Genomic DNA, 16,977 nt, shown 5'->3' with positions numbered 1-16,977 from the left:
AATTAGTCCCTGAATGCTTTCCTTCTTTAAAAGTTCGTTTATTCTGTAGTTGTTGTGTTAACATTCTTGTTTTCTTTAAGTGTGTTCTTGCTGATTAGCATGCATTTATGTAGTCAGGATAATTAGGGTGAATTACATCAATTTGGAAAGGTTAAATTCTAGTAATTATACATTTGCAATTTAGAGTACAAATCTGATGATGGTATATTACTTGCAGTGCATACGATAACGGCAATTTAAGAAAGATGTTAGGGCTTCCCTGGTGGCGCAGTGGTTGAGGGTCTGCCTGCCCATGCAGGGGACACGGGTTCGTGCCCCGGTCTGGGAAGATCCCACATGCCGCGGAGCGGCTGGGTCCGTGAACCATGGCCGCTGAGCCTGCGCGTCCGGAGCCTGTCTTCCGCAACGGGAGAGGCCACAACAGTGAGGGGCCCGCGTACGGCCAAAAAAAAGAAAAAAAGAAAGATTTTAACTTAAGAGTCCAGGATATTGTTGACTTAAGCAATCTATTGAGTCTATAAAAATGTTTGAGTTTGAACATTCTAAAAAAAAGCAAGCTGTAAATTGATATCTTCCCATTTTATAGTTGAAAATGCTATGTTGTGTCTGTCTTTAAAATGTTTTCCAGTGGGCAGAAAGCTATTTAGAAGACTACGTTAGAAAATGGAAAGTCCTTCTACATGCTAAACTCAGTACATTGAAATAGCCATTCTATCTTCACATTTGAGCTATAGTCCCAGGTAGTTTTACAAACAAATTTTAAGTTGCACTATTAAAAGGCACTATGATGAATAATTCACAGGTACATCTTTATTTCAAGTATATTTAAGCATGTGGAATGTCATTGATATCAAGAAAGATTCTACTTCTGACACTTTTCAGAGTCAGCACTGAATAACTGGAAAGTTTAGTTGACAATAAACTATTTGCTTTCCAAAAATAGTTATACTTGAAGATCCTCCTGACCCATCATGGGGGACTTTTCTTATATTACAGGATTTAGAATACCATCAGGATAGATCTGTGAACATCTTTAAATAGAACATTCTAACTAGCATTTCAGATAAACTCTTTAGCACTACACTAACAAGCATTAAAATGTTTTTGGGACTTCTCTGTTGGCACAGTGGTTAAGAATCCGCCTGTCAGTGCAGGGGACACGGGTTCAAGCCCTGATCCAGGAAGATCCCTCATGTCGCTGAGCAACTAAGCCCGTGCGCCACAACTACTGAGCCTGCACTTTAGAGCTCGTGAGCCACAACTACCGAGCCTGCGTGCCGCAACTACTAAAGCCTGTATTCCTAGAGGCTGTGCTCTGCGACAAGAGAAGCCACCGCAATGAGCAGCCCGGCGCACCGCAACGAAGAGTAGCTCCCACTTGACGCAACTAGACAAAGCCCGCGTGCAGCAACGAAGACCCAATGCAGCCAAAAATAAATAAATAAACAAATAAAAAGAATGTTTTTGAGCAAAGACAAGAAAAAAAGGAAGGCCCACACAGTGATTGATTTTTTTAATGTTATTTTATGAATAAAATACTAGTAATTACTCTCTTTTTAACTTTCTTCTGTGTAAATCCAAATGCACACATACATGTACATTTATACCTAGAGAGATGATACATTAATAATTATTTGATAAAATGTGCTATTATCAAGAGTAATTCTACTGACTTCATGATGTAAGAGGAGTCAAGGGATGCACCAGCTTTGCCAGTTTTAATTTGAGAATACGTTCTGAATACTGCACCTTTCATTGATTTATTTTTGAATAAGCTTTATTTTGGAATAATTGAAGATTAACAGAAAGGTCGTAAAAATAGTACAGAGAGTTCCCATATACCTCTTACTTTTTGCTTTTTGTCCTGGGATATGGAGACATAGATAGGTAGCTAGCTAGATGGATAGATAGATAGATAGATACAAATACACACAAAGCAAGGGAAAGATCACATATAAATGAAAGCATTTAGGGACAAAGGATCAGCTCTAGGGGTGAGAGGACAATGAGCAAATCACCAAGAGTTAATACAGTTTTCCATATTATGACATAGTTTTTACATATCACAAAATTCAGTTCAAAGACACGAGTTTTAATTTCCTTCAACAGCGCCTTGGCATGTTTTAGGATATGTCTACGAGCTTCCATGACAGGACTTAAAAAGCACTAAGTTACAATATTCTAATGTAGACCATAATAGGAATGCTGTGTTTCTGCTAAGTAGCTCTGTTTGGCAAGATGGATTGCATTGATTTTCAACATTTTCCAAGGTAACATCAATGTTAATTGCTAATAAACCTTATACTATGCCTAAAACAGATTTTAAATTTGCTGGATTCTACTAAACTGAATTTTAATGGACCAAACTCACTTTCATTGCACATTTGGTTGTTCCTACTTATACAGAAACATTTATTAGCTCTGAGCAGAATTACAAAAATGAATTAAAATGTCAGTTTTCCCTTGAAGGAGCTTAAAATTCTAAAAGAAGAAACAGAAAGAAAGATCAAACAAGATTCAGTAAGAGACAATATGAGATATGCTGTAAGATTTGAGCCCTCCAAAGCCTGTGGGAGCTTTGAGAACACATGGGGTTGGGAGAAACAGCCTTTAGATTCTGGGAATGACTGGAATGTTCTGGGCACTCAGCAATATGAGAGTAGGTCATCGTATGAAAAGAAGAAGGCATGAACCAAGGTTTGTACAGCCGCCGTACGGAGTGCCTATGCCCTGTGAAGAGGCTAGCTGTCAAATGGATGGGCAATGTTTTAGAAGCAACAGAAAGACCTTCCATCTGACAAATGCATGTCGTTCTACAAAGACAAAGACCTGGAACACTGTCCACCCCAGCTGCTTTTGCAAATCAAGACGACCAACAGGACATGCTTTCTTCCCAACCTTCCCAGTGACAGCTGGTTCAGGGTCTGGCACTAAATTACCAACAGCCCATTATTCACTCCGTGGAAGGGTTGGGTCAATGACCTCCAAGGCCAACCACCCATCACGCTCCAGTCTCGTTTCCATGGACAGATATGTTTTGACATGTCTGTATTTTTAAAAAGCCTTATTCCTTTTTGATAAACATGACTCCACTTAACATGATCCTTTACACACACTTCCTCTCTGTAATTTTTCTGACTCCTTAGGTTTGGCAAATAAGTTTTTGTAGAACTAGCCCTAGGTGTAACCAATCAAGTCAAAGGGCTGAATACAAGACATGGGCTCTTTCAGAAATAGCAGCCTCGACTAAGCAGCTGAAAAACACAGAAAGATTAACCTTGACATAGACTTGCAGATACTCAGACAGGAAGATGACAATATGCTTTGAGTTTTCAGCTGTAGTGCTGTCATTTTTGTTTCTACACGAGAAACAAAACTAGAGCGTTTGAAGACCAGATTACATTAACCATTCCCCTCTGGGACGTACCTATAGACACAATCCAAGCCAAAGAGACAGAAAATCTGTAGGTAATCAATAGTGAACCTCTGACAGTGTGGCAGCTTTTGGCCACGTGCCTATTTCACCCACCTGAGAAAGACTTGAATAAATCTTCCCTGAATAAAAATTAATTGGGTATAAGCAGGTGCTAATGACCATGGTAAGAAAAAGCAATTTACAATATATGACAGACCCAAATTGTTTCAGATTATATCCACATGTGACTAATTTAATGTACTAAGAGCCACTGGTGTAAATTTGAATCAATGGTAAACTGTGCCTAAATCACGCTTTACTCAATACTTTTGATCAATCATTATCTACCTAGAAAAAAGACCTCACAGCTAGAAAAAAAAAAAGAAAATAGATTTTCAAAAGAAATTATGGTCTTGAGAAGTAGAAAAATAAGATTATAAACCACAAGTGGAAATCATTGTGTGCTCAATTACATTAAAGTCACACACTCATATACCTCAATAAAGCTGAAATTTAAAAAAAGAAACATTAGACAAACTACTCCATCCCCCCCAAAAGTCACATGATCATAGCTGAAGAAGACTTCAAAGTCAGCCCATCCTCCAACAGATTGAAAGATTCTGCTCTAACACCCATCACTGCAAGTGGATTTTCTCACCTCTGAACCCAGTATCAGAGAACTCGATACTTTGCAAGTGAGCTCCCTGTGCTCATGTGTGAACATTCTAACTTAAAGTCCTCCTGCCTAGATACAGATCTCATCTTCTGTGTGTTTTTGCTGTATTTTCCTGAGCATGGTGAATGAGTTGCATTATTCTACTGAGTGGACCATACTGGTGTTCAAACGTTCTTCACTAGTAATTGAGGTATCCTGGAAAATAAAGTAAGCGTGTGCATGTGGAAATATTGGGTTGGCCAAAAAGTTCGTTCGGGTTTTTTCCATCACATCTTATGGATAAAACCCAAATGGACTTTTTGGCCAACCAATAAGTATGTGCAACAAGTAGTGTCCTACTAAATAGCTGTGTCATCTTCACACCCCTTTAGCTTTTCCAACCTCAGATATTCTGCCCAGCAAATGAGAGGTCATTTCTGAAGCTTTCTAGACTGCTTCCAGTTGTAATGTCCTATGAATCTGAATACTGTTTAATTAAGTTTAAAACACTTTCCTATCACCATCTCCATAAGGTGTGGAAAAGAACCCCTCTGGTAATTAGGAGACTAACCAAAATATAAAAAATAACACATTTTTTTAAAGTCTCAAGAATACTTGACTGTGAATGATGTCAAGTAATCTATTTCTACTGTTTGAAACAGTCAGTTTTTAGGATTCTACAAAATGTTTTTATGGCAGATTTTAGCATAGATCTTCCCATCAAACATCCACCAAATACATGAGTCTAGAAACAGATTGCCCACGTGGTGCTTATTACCACTTTGCATTTTCTGGCTGAGTTGTCGTCCAACTAGCTAAGTTAACTGCTGCTTGAAATGTTCGAAGAGCACTATTCGATGCTGAAAGACGTCAGATGACATGGATGTTGGGATTTCATCATGCATCACTTTGACATCTGTTTGAACCCAATTTTTGTTTTGCCAACTCAACGACTTCTACCTTACCTTCTTGCCTAGCTTCATTTCTACCTTTCCTTGTAAATTATCAGATATAAGTCGTGACCGAACTAGTCAAAGGTCAGTTGAAATACCTACCACTCTGGAGAAAGAGAGAATTGATAATGTCATTCTGGGTCTTGAAATGTATATGGGAGAGGGAGGGGGGGGGGGGAGGGGGAGGGGGGGAGGGGGAGGGGGAGGGGGGAGGGGAGGGGGAGGGGGAGGGGGAGGGGGAGGGGAGGGGGAGGGGAGGGGAGGGAGAATAAAATGTGCTCAGGATGGGATTGGTGAGGGAAACACACAGAACTCAATGTCTTTTTCAAATGCTATTTAGAAATATTTATTTCCTTCACGTAGTAGCAATACACATGTTATTTAGAAAATTTATAGTAAATTTTGGTTTGCTTGTCTTCTGAAAAACTCATAAGAACATTCATACTTCTGAGAATTCCGGCCTAATTTCTACATAAGCTATCTATCTAATCTATAAATCTATAATCATACATTATGCATGCTTTGGATAATCATCTAAATAATCAGATTGATTTGGGGAATCCTTTGAGGCTCATCACACTGCTTTCTTTGATATCCATGTTGGAATGGCCATTGGATTCTTAAATTAAGCAGACTGTTTTCAAGGGAAGATGATCCAGTGGCAAACGATTGGATTCTAGTTAATTGTATTTTATGATAAGCTTATGTATTTCAAATTACTGTAGCATAGTCATGAATGACAGCTGCCTCTGCTCCAAATAAATGTAATCCAAACTAATTTGAAGAAAAAAATCATAATTCTATTTAATATTTTCAAAATTGATGTCAAGACATAACTTACCCACACTCTACACTGCATAAATACCATCTATATGACCTTTGGAGAAATATCACTATATCTCTCACTGTTCACTGTATGTATTTCCTCATCAACAAGGTGGATTAATCATCTCTACCTACTCTTTTATTGGTTTTCCATAACATCTTATGGAAAAACCGGAATGAACTTTTTGGCCAAGCCAATACAAAGTTGTAGTGATGTGCTATCAAAGTATACAACACTAAAATAATATGACATTCTTCAAAATAGCTGTAATTATTTAGTAGTTGGATCAAAATTTCTTCTGCAGGGATTCTAGGTTCTAGTTTCTGATGCTGAATTATGTTGTAGATATATGAGAAGGCACCCCAGCAGAGATTAGTAGCGAAGACTCTGGAGCCACACTGACTGGACTCCATCTCCTAGCTCTGCAGTGAACTCCCTGTGTGACCCGAACAGGCTACTCAACCTTTCTGAGCCTCAGTTCTTTACTGGTAAAGTGTGTATAATAATAGCATCTCCTCACAGGGTTATTTTAAAGGTTAAATGAGTCATTATTTAAAGTGCTTAATGCAGTGGCTGACACATAGCAAAGCCCCTATAGACCTAATAATTATTACCATTAAATTGATTAAGTGGCATTTGCTTTAGAGAAGCAAGTCCCAGGCAACTCTTGTCCTGTTGTAGAATATTTTCACAGGTTTGAGATGTTATTGAAGACAGGATTACAGCACTTACTCCTCTAATTCTCCTAGGTCTGGGAAAGCCATACTCTTTGCCCTTCTACTTTCCTACCTCACCGGTGCCCTCACACCAAATCTCATCCTCAGTCCACATAAGTGGATAGTTTTGAAACAATGTGGATGTTAAGACCAAAGCTGCCACCTGCTTTGAATGTTGGAGACTAAGATTCAGGATAATTCAAATATCATTCCCTTCAAACATCATTCAGATGATTTTAATAAATCCAGGAGATTTTCATTTTTCCTGTGCTCTTGACAGTCCTTAAATGAAGTTCTAGCAAATAGTGAAGGTGAGCTAGAATTTCATTAACTCACGCAGTCCTAGTGGCAGTAAAAAGATCTCTGCTGAAACTAAACATTGCAATGCTATTGATAACAACAATACACCTTGGTCATGTAATTCATGAAGACGGTGACTTTGCAGATTTAGAGGAGTTTTTAAAGTACAGTTTGATAGGGCTTCCCTGGTGGCGCAGTGGTTGAGAATCTGCCTGCTAATGCAGGGGACACAGGTTCGAGCCCTGGCCTGGGAAGATCCCACATGCCGCGGAGCAACTAGGCCCGTGAGCCACAACTACTGAGCCTGCGCATCTGGAGCCTGTGCTCCGCAGCAAGAGAGGCCGCGACAGTGAGAGGTCTGCGCACCGTGATGAAGAGTGGCCCCCGCTTGCCACGACTAGAGAATGCCCTCGCACAGAAACGAAGATCCAACACAGCCCTAAATAAATAAATAAATAAATAAATAAAGAAAAGAAAAAGAGTAAATCCTATTTAAAAAAAGTACAATTTGATACACTAAAGTAAGTTTTAGCCTCAGGTTTTCATTTGTAGGGTTACATTCTTCATGAATTAACCAAGGATTAAGTGGAGGGAACCAAGGCAAAGTGGAGGGAAAGAAAAGAATGAAGTAAAAACAGAGCAACACATCAGTCAACAAAGGCACAACAAAATCATCCCCTCCATCCCATCAAGGTTACAAGAACTATAAATAAACATTAAAACACACTAGTCGCCTGAATAGAAAGAATATTGAAATTAAAAATACATTATTTTGCTTTTGCCTGAGGCTCTTCTTAGTGTGGATACACATTTATCTTCTTGCTAAAATTCCTTTCAGTCAGAGCCATTTATATCCACTATTGACAGAGAGCAAACCCAATAAGGAAGGAGCACGTGTGGGCAGCTCTCCTTGTGGTCTATACCATGTGATGGTTTACTACGCCTTATTAAATTTCAATAAAAAGTTTTTTCTGACAATTCAGTAAGGCATAAACTCATCAAGAAGTAAAGGGAGGAGGTGGGAGACCCTTGGCAGTTGTTCCCTTTCTAAACTATAAACAAACCTTATGGTATTTTAATACTTAAAACTCACTCATTCTGAAGACATATTCTACCTCTCTCAATCATGTATACATGACCCAAAGGCTGGAAGAGAAGGAAAAAAGAAACAGAATTCAAATGCATGTCAAAGTTTATTGTTAGTTTTATGACAGAACTCAGTGAAATCTAAGAGAGCAAAGACTGTAGCTATATTCGACATAAATGGACAAATCTGCCCTAAAAACCCCAGCATAGGGTTATGTATGTGAAATAGATCATTTTGACAGTCCTGAGTTCTCCATGGGCTCTAAATATTTTATGTCCTCCCCATTTGTGAATGCTTCCAGTCAAATACAGATATAGAGTGGAACGCAGCAGACTGATGTTCTGGAAATCGGACACAGATATAATAGACTACAGGTAGAGTAAGCCTGGCTTCTAATCTTAGGTTTGTTTTCATGCACTTAGAATCTCATGAATATTTGTCAACATAGCCCTTTGAAGACTTGGAAAAGGATGCAGAAGAACGGATCCCATACTTTTTAAAGCACTGCTTCTAAAGACCAGTTGCTTTTCACTTAAATGAAGCTGTCTAACCCCAGATACTTTTGAGACTTCTGGTGCACTTTAAATATTCAGTTTCTTACGAAGATCACAATACAAACATCTTCACACGGTAAACTTTTGAGTTAGCAAGTATAAACCCTATAAGAGAAGAAAGACAGATAACACAGTTTGAAAAATCCCAAGATAACATCTGCTCCTTCAAAAGATATTGGATAGGACAATTTATAGTCAAACTAGGAACTGTGCTCTAATTGTCAATAGCACCAAAGAAGAATGAAACGTGGGAAAACTGATTAAATGGAGTTTGGGGATTCTCTGTGCATTAAAAAGAAATCCATACTACATCATATCCCTTATAACCAACATTTTTCTTAATTTTAGGACTCCTTCATTTGGTACCACGACCTGACCTGACCCAGAAGAAAACTATGTACAGCTTTTATCCTCCTTGTGAGAATTCTGATACAGTCCCCTGCAGAAATACTAATGTGTTTGATTACAGAGTCTACGACTTCACCAGGGTTTGTACAAAATTTATAGAATATGTGTTACATCACATTTCTGAAACCTGAAAAGTTCTGAATTCTGAAACACATCTCACCCTAAGCATTTTGGATGAGGAACTGTGGATCTCTAATAAAGTCAAACACTTTAATAAGATCTTTCAGGAAGCTTAAAGAGATGATCATAATCCAGTGCTATTTTTTACCAATATACGTTCATCTACAAAGAATCTCCAATAGAATTAACAGGTAAATTCCGAAAAATAATAAGATAGCTCTGGAAAGTTGTCAGATGTGAGGTCAACATTCAAAATTTCTTCTACATAAGGAATAACTAAATAAAAAATAAAATAAAAAATAAGATATTATTCGAACAGGCAAAAAGACAATAAAATGTCTAGGGATTATTGTAATCATATATAAAGAATGCATAAGACATTGTACAGAAAATTTTTTATTATAAAACTTTATTAACTCTACTAAAAGATATAAAAGATCTGAATAAATGGAGAGTTACACTCTGCTCACTGAGAGACAACTTCACATTGTAAAGATGTTAAATCTTATCACACATTTAAAATAAAGGGGAAGTGACTCATCTAATATATGAAGACGCACAAAAAAAAAAGAAAAAAACCCAAAATATAATAAACTACCATAGCTATAGCAGTAAAAAGAGTATGGAGGGCTTCCCTGGTGGCGCAGTGGTTGAGAGTCTGCCTGCCGATGCAGGGGACACGGGTTCGTGTCCCGGTCCAGGAAGATCCCACGTGCCGCGGAGAGGCTGGGCCCGTGAGCCACGGCCACTGAGCCTGCACGTCCAGAGCCTGTGCTCCGCAACGGGAGAAGCCACAGCAGTGAGAGGCCCGCATACAGCAAAAAAAAAAAAAAAAAAAAAAAAAAAAAAAAAGAGTATGGAGCTTAATTATCTCTTAAAATCAGTAACTTTATGTGCTACTTCTTCAGCAAAGAATAAAAACCTTAGCCCTTCGCTTGAACCAATGAGACCTAGACCGTATTCAAAACTTAATGACAAGCAAGAGGGAAACAGAAATAGAAACAGAATAGAAAGCAGACAAACCAAGCTGAGATTGTTGACAACTTATCCCCAGATGAGGCCTCAGAAATGGAGAAGGTCACATGGCAACAGTTGACGGGCTCAGCCTCAGGGATGATTCTGAGAGCAAAGTTCGCACGGGTCATGAGAGCTCTGAAATAAGTCAGGATATTTGGAATAGAAGTTTTGCGCAAATATTTATCACCTCACACGCAACAAATTCTTGTGATAGCCACGAAGTGACCTGCTTGCCTCTGGCACCCCACGGCCAGATATATCTTACTGGAACGCTGCATGTCAGGAGAATAAGAATGTCTGACGGAAAAGATATTTCACGGCCATCTTTATTTCACAGTCCTTAGCGCTCTCTTGATGAGAAAAAAGAAAGGAGTGTGTAGTCACTAGAAAGTTATTGAGGAGCAAGGGAATTTTTATGTGCGTGTATATATATATATAGTTATAGTCATAGTTATGTATAGTTATATACTTTTATATTAATATATAGTTATAGTTATATATAACATTTTATGTGCATAGCTTTATATATGTACAATTATATATACAATTTGTTATATATATATACAAAAAGTATATATATATTCATACATTTGAGCATGGACATGGATGTAGGTTGCAGGGAAAGTAGCAGAAGAAGAAGTCTGCAGATGAAGGAGACATGGTGACAACGAAAGGAGATGGAAAGGACTGGATGGAAAGCAGTGTGAGACAATGACCCAGGACAGGAGGCGGGAATCTTATTTCCTAAGACAGAGTGAAAGTGACACTCTTGTCAATATACTAGTTCAACTGATTCTTCTGACTGATATCTACTGACAAAAGTGCTGTCTTGTAAGCTGCAAACTTTGTCTGAATCTTGACCAGCTTTTCATCTTCAGTGAAGGTTGGACAAGGATCCTTTGATTGACATTAGTGTCTGAACAAGACCAAAGAAGTCATAAAATTCACACCTGCAGGGCACCTTTAGTGGGGGCTGGATTTTGTTCCAGCATTTACCTTCTGGGTCCTTTCGGTGTGCAGTATGGAAGGTAATTAAAGACTAACAAATCGATACTCGAGATAATGATGTTTTCCTAATTCAGGAACTGCCCTGACCTTGGACTTGCATGAAGGAGTAAACAAAATGCACATTTCAGCAAAGGCAGTGCTTCCGATCTCAGTTACAAAGTGGGAGGCAGAATTCAATGAAAAAGTGGGTCCTGAACTTCTTTCCATTAAAATCAACATCCAAGTGCAAGCAAAAAAGCCTTTCTTCTCATATTAATATCTGCTTCCCAACAGAGTAAGTAAAACACCAAAAACTACCATAAACTGAGATTGGAAAAATAGCTGATCCCGTGCAGTGAAGTAGAGTGCACATGTTCATAACTCAACAGCAAACAAACAAACAAAAATGTTTCTCCGTTGACCGCACCTCATGTTTGGTGGCAATGGTTGTTCTATGCAAAGAACTGAGGAAACTGTGAAAATAGAACATCTTTGATAACATCTGCCTGCAAATGTTCGGAACACTCAGAATTTGATTCCATGCGGCTAAGTACAAACGTTAACGATTCTGCCTTACACTGGGTGGAGTATTGAGACTTCCAAGTCTGACACGGAGAGTAACGTGACGGGGAGCAGTCTGTGTGCTGGATGCATTTTTTCACTCAGGATGAATGCTGAAGTGCGGAGACACTTGAAGGAAATCTATTCCTTAGCCAAAATGATGTTGGTATTTGTCATTTGCTTTCTTGCTTCCAGGCTCAAACACCTGCTAAGTTTGATCTTTTTAAGCACTGAAAAGCATGGGCTGGCGGGGATCAAACCAGAGAAGTAGAGGCTGCATGGTACTTGTCTCAACTGTCTCCTAAGTTGCGGCACCTCCCTTACAATTTGTGAACTGAGAGTGTCCTTCACAGAGTCTTCTCTGCAGTGTGGAAAAGGTCTGCGTTTCATAATCCGGAGGAGCTGGGTTCTCATCCTGGTGCGTCACCCACCAGCTGTGCAAATGTGGACCACGGCCAGAATGATCATTTACTTTGCACATCACTCTCCCCTGCTTAAAATCTTTCAAGAGCTGCCTAGTGACCCTTGGACAAAGCCTAATATCCTTAATTAACTTGGCCTAGAAGGTCCTGCCTGACTGGCCTTGCCCACCTTTCCAGTCTAAACCTGGGTGACACCACTGCTTGCCATCCATCCTCCAGCTACACTGGCCTCTTTCATTCCCTGCTCTGACACCCAAGGATCAGCAACTTTGGGGCTCTCAGCCATCCTGAGCACAGATATTGGCATCTTCATGGTGGCTGCTCCTGACACTGGCCTCAAGGGCACCTTTGATAAGTGGGCGCAAGGAGAGAGATGATATGGTAGGTGACCTGAGGTGATTCTGGGTGACAGACTGATCTGTCAGCTATTAGACTCACTGGTGTATGTGTAAGTCACAAAGGGGAAATGGGTCTCAAGGCAACTTTAATTGAGCATAAATGTAACTGTCACCCTATTTGTGAACACAGCCCACTTTTGAGTTTAGAGCACTGATTCCCATTACAAAGTATAGCTAAAGAAAAAGGGAATGAAAATTGATTTTATCTATTCCTTCAACTAAGGATTGGACCACTACCTATGGAAAGATACACATGAAAAATGTGAAACTTGCACAGAGAAGGGGCTGAAAAGAAGGGAAGCGAGGGAAGCGAGGGAAGCGGGGGTAACAGAGTAGCAGAAAGGAGGGACATGGAGCCAGGTGTGGTCACCTCTCCTGCAAGACGCTCTGTATTACCCCCACCATGCACCTGCTCAAGGGATCCATAATGTATTTTCAAATTAGGGGGCATTATATACAACAATGATTGGTATATGTTTATTAAAGAAAATTTGGAAAATTAGGAACATGGGAAGATTAAAAAATAATGACCCAAGGTCCTTGCACAGTAAACCAAATAATGATAAACCTCTGCTGTGTTTTCTTCTAGCCTTTCTTGACATATGTAGTTTTTAGACTTATTTTTAGGTTTTAACAAAGTTGACAGCTTACTCGTCTTACAGCAGTTTCCCAAGCCATCATACATCCTTCCTAGACTTCAATTTAAATAGCAATATTTATTCTATCAGGAAGAAAGAACATGTATTTACCCACCATCCCTACTTGGATATTAAAGTCCTTTCCAGTGTTTTACATATAAAAATAGTCATCATACATTTCTAAGTTCACAGTAGAGGCTGCAGTCAACACTGCAGGATGTCCACATTCAGAGCTAAAATGGAGCCTGTGTATAAAGAAAACATCTCAATATTCTGCTATTTGTGTGTATCTGTAGGCATGAAGGACTTTATTTTGAAAGAAAACTTTTCTTTCTTTAACTAAGAGTGTTAAAGCTTCATTTCTACTCAGACGAAATTTTGTAACTATTCCTTAAGGGAAGTACAACTAAGTCAGCCATACCTATTTTCTTGTCTTGGTGGCTGTTCTGTGAGACATTATAGGTCATTAATGATCAATGGTTTTTCATATGCTTTTAGCATCTTCTGTCAAAAGAGAGCCATTCTACTTCTGTCCATACTAATAATATTGAAAATTTCACATCTAACAATAGCAATTTGGAATCATACATCTCTTCTTTCTAATTCATTTGCCTCTATTGTAACATTGTGAAATGAAACTTAAAGTGATTAGAAAAACAATATATTGAAGAATCTAAAACAATCTTTCATTTACTTCGGTGCATTTTATTTAGATTTAAATATAATTATTAATTCATTTTAATATGCATCCTTCTTTTTTGGTGTGTCCCACACATCAAAATTACATTTTTTTCTACTTTGCAGGGATCTTAATTTCTTAATTCTGTTTGCACCAAATCTGGTACTTTTGAGAAATGTGAAAAATGCTAACTGCCAAGTCAAATGGCACTAGTTCAGTAGCCTGTGACATCACTATTCATTATACAATGAGGTAGATTTCTGATGCTTTACTATTTTTATGAAAAGCTGTTTGACATTTATATCATTGTTATTTTAGGAAACTGGTCAACATGTGAGAACTCCTAATTAAGTGACCAAACTAAGATCTCTGAAAAAGGATACTGTCTCCAACTTCTATGTGTTAATATAATTGCTTTATTGTGTACTTAACAACTAATAACAAAAAAGATGAAGACTGGAATCTATCGATGGTTAAGTAAAGTTTCTGCATTCATTAAGCTGGTGCTAGATAGCCTCATCCACCAGAGGGCAGACATCAAAAGCAAGAAGAACTACAATCCTGCAGCTTGTGAAACGAAAACCACATTCACAGAAAGATAGACAAAATGAAAATGCAAAGGACTATGTACCAGATGAAAGAATAATATAAAACCCCAGAAAAACAAGTAAATAAAGTGTATACAGGAAACCTTCCACAAAAACAATTCATAATAATGATAGTGAAGATGATCCAGGACCTCAAAAAAAGAATGGAGGCAAAGATGGGGAAGATGCAAGAAATGCCTAACAAAGACCCAGAAGAATTAAAGAACAAACACCTAGAAGAATTAAAGAACAAACAGAGATGAACAATACAGTAACTGAAATGAAAAATACACTAGAAGGAATCAATAGCAGAATAACTGAGGCAGAACAATGGATAAGTGAGCTGGAAGACAGAATAGTGGAATTCACTGCAATGGAACAGAATAAAGAAAAAAGAATGAAAAGAAATGAAGACATCCTAAGAGACCTCTGGGACAACATTAAATGCACAAACATTTGCATTATAGGGGGTCCCAAAAGGAGAAGAGAGAGAGAAAGGACCCAAGAAAATACTTGAAGAGATAATAGTCGAAAACATCCCTAACATGGGAAAGGAAATAGCCACCCAGGTCCAAGAAGCTCAGAGAGTCCCAGACAGAATAAACCCAAGGAGAAACATGCCTAGACACATAGTAATCAAACTGACAAAAATTAAGACAAAGAAAACTTATTGAAAGCAACAAGGGAAAAACAACAAATAACATACAAGGGAACTTCCATAAGGTTAACAGCTGATTTCTCAGCAGAAGCTCTACAAGCCAGAAGGGAGGGGCACGAGATATTTAAAGTGATGAAAGGGAAGAACCTACAACCAAGATTACTCTACCAGGCAAGGATCTCATTCAGATTCGACAAAGAAATCAAAAGCTTTACAGACAAAAAAAAAACTAAGAGAATTCAGCACCACCAAACCAGCTCTGTAACAAATGCTAAAGGAACTTCTCTAAGTGGGAAACACAAGAGAAGAAAAACACCTACAATAACAACCCATAACAATTAAGAAAATGGTAATAGAAACATATATATCGATAATAACCTTAAATGTGAATGGATTAAATGCTCCAACCAACAGACACAGGCTTGCTGAATGGATACAAAACCAAGACCCATATACATGCTGTCTACAAAAGACCCACTTCAGACCTAGGGACACATACAGACTGAAAGTGAGGGGATGGAAAAAGATATTCCATGCAAATGGAAATCAAAAGAAAGCTGGAGTAGCTATACTCATATCAGAAAAACAGACCTTAAAAGAAAGAATGTTACAAGAGACAAGGAAGAACACTACCTAATGATCAAGGGATCAATCCAAGAAGGAGATATAACAATTATAAATACATATGCACCCAACATAGTAGCACCTCAATACATAAGGCAAATGCTAACGGCTATAAAAGAGAAAATTTACAGTAGCACAATAATAGTGGGGGACATTAACACCTCACTTACACCAATGGACAGATCATCCAGACAGAAAATTAATAAGGAAACAAAAGCTTTAAATGACACAATAGACCAGATAGATTTAATTGATATTTATAGGACATTACACCCAAAAACAGCAGATTACACTTTCTTCTCAAGTGCACACTGAACATTCTCCAGGATAGATCACATCTTCGGTCACAAATCAAGCCTTGGTAAATTTAAGAAAACTGAAATCATATCAAGCATCTTTTTTGACCACAACACTATGAGATTAGAAATCGATTATAGGGGAAAAAACACAAACACATGGAGGCTAAACAGTACGTTACTAAATAACAAAAAGATCACTGAAGAAATCAAAGAGGGAATCAAAAAATACCTAGAGACAAATGACAACAAAAAACATGATGATCCAAAAGCTATGGGATGCAGCAAAAGCAGTTCCAAGAGGGAAGTGTATAGCAATACAATCCTACCTCAAGAAACAAGAAAAATCTCAAATAAACAATCTAACCTTACACCTAAAGGAACTAGAGAAAGAAGAACAAACAAAATCAAAGTTAGTAGAAGGGAAAAAATCATAAAGATCAGAGGATAAATAAATGAAATAGAAACAAAGAAAACAATAGCAAAGATCAATAAAACTAAAAGCTGGTTCATTGAGAAAATAAACAAAATTGATAAACCTTTAGCCAGACTCATTAAGAAAAAAAGGGAGAAGACTCAAATCAATAAAATTAGAAATGAAAAAGGAGAAGTTACAACGGACACTACAGAAATACAAAGCATCATAAGAGACTATTACAAGCAACTCGATGGCAATAAAATGGACAACCTGGAAGAAATGGACAAATTCTTAGAAAGGTATAACCTTCCAAGACTGAATCAGAAAGAAACAGAAAATATGAACAGACCAATCACAAGTAATGAAATTGAAACTGTGATTAAAAATTTTCTAGCAAGCAAAAGTCCAAGACCAGGTGGCTTCACAGGTGAATTCTATCAAACATTTAGAGAAGAGCTAATACCCATCCTCCTCGAAGACTTCCAAAAAATTGCAGAGGAAGGAACACTCCCAAACTCATTCCACCATCATAATACCAAAACCAGACAAAGATACTACGAAAATAGAAAATTACAGATGAATATCACTGATAAATATACATGCAAAGAGCCTCAACAAAATAATAGCAAACAGAATCCAACAGAAAGAAGATGAAAGA

The 16,977-nt window shown here is 38.1% G+C and overlaps 1 protein-coding gene across 1 annotated transcript in view; it reads right to left on the bottom strand.

The window, feature by feature from the left end:
- NKAIN3 (sodium/potassium transporting ATPase interacting 3) overlaps positions 1–16,977 on the bottom strand; it is a 518,578-nt gene that overhangs the window by 362,298 nt on the left and 139,303 nt on the right.

This window comes from Phocoena sinus, chromosome 17, assembly GCF_008692025.1.
Source record: "Phocoena sinus isolate mPhoSin1 chromosome 17, mPhoSin1.pri, whole genome shotgun sequence".
Taxonomy (NCBI): Eukaryota; Metazoa; Chordata; class Mammalia; order Artiodactyla; family Phocoenidae; genus Phocoena; species Phocoena sinus.
Note: the sequence above shows the minus strand (reverse complement) of the source record. Positions and strands in the feature narration are given on the sequence as shown.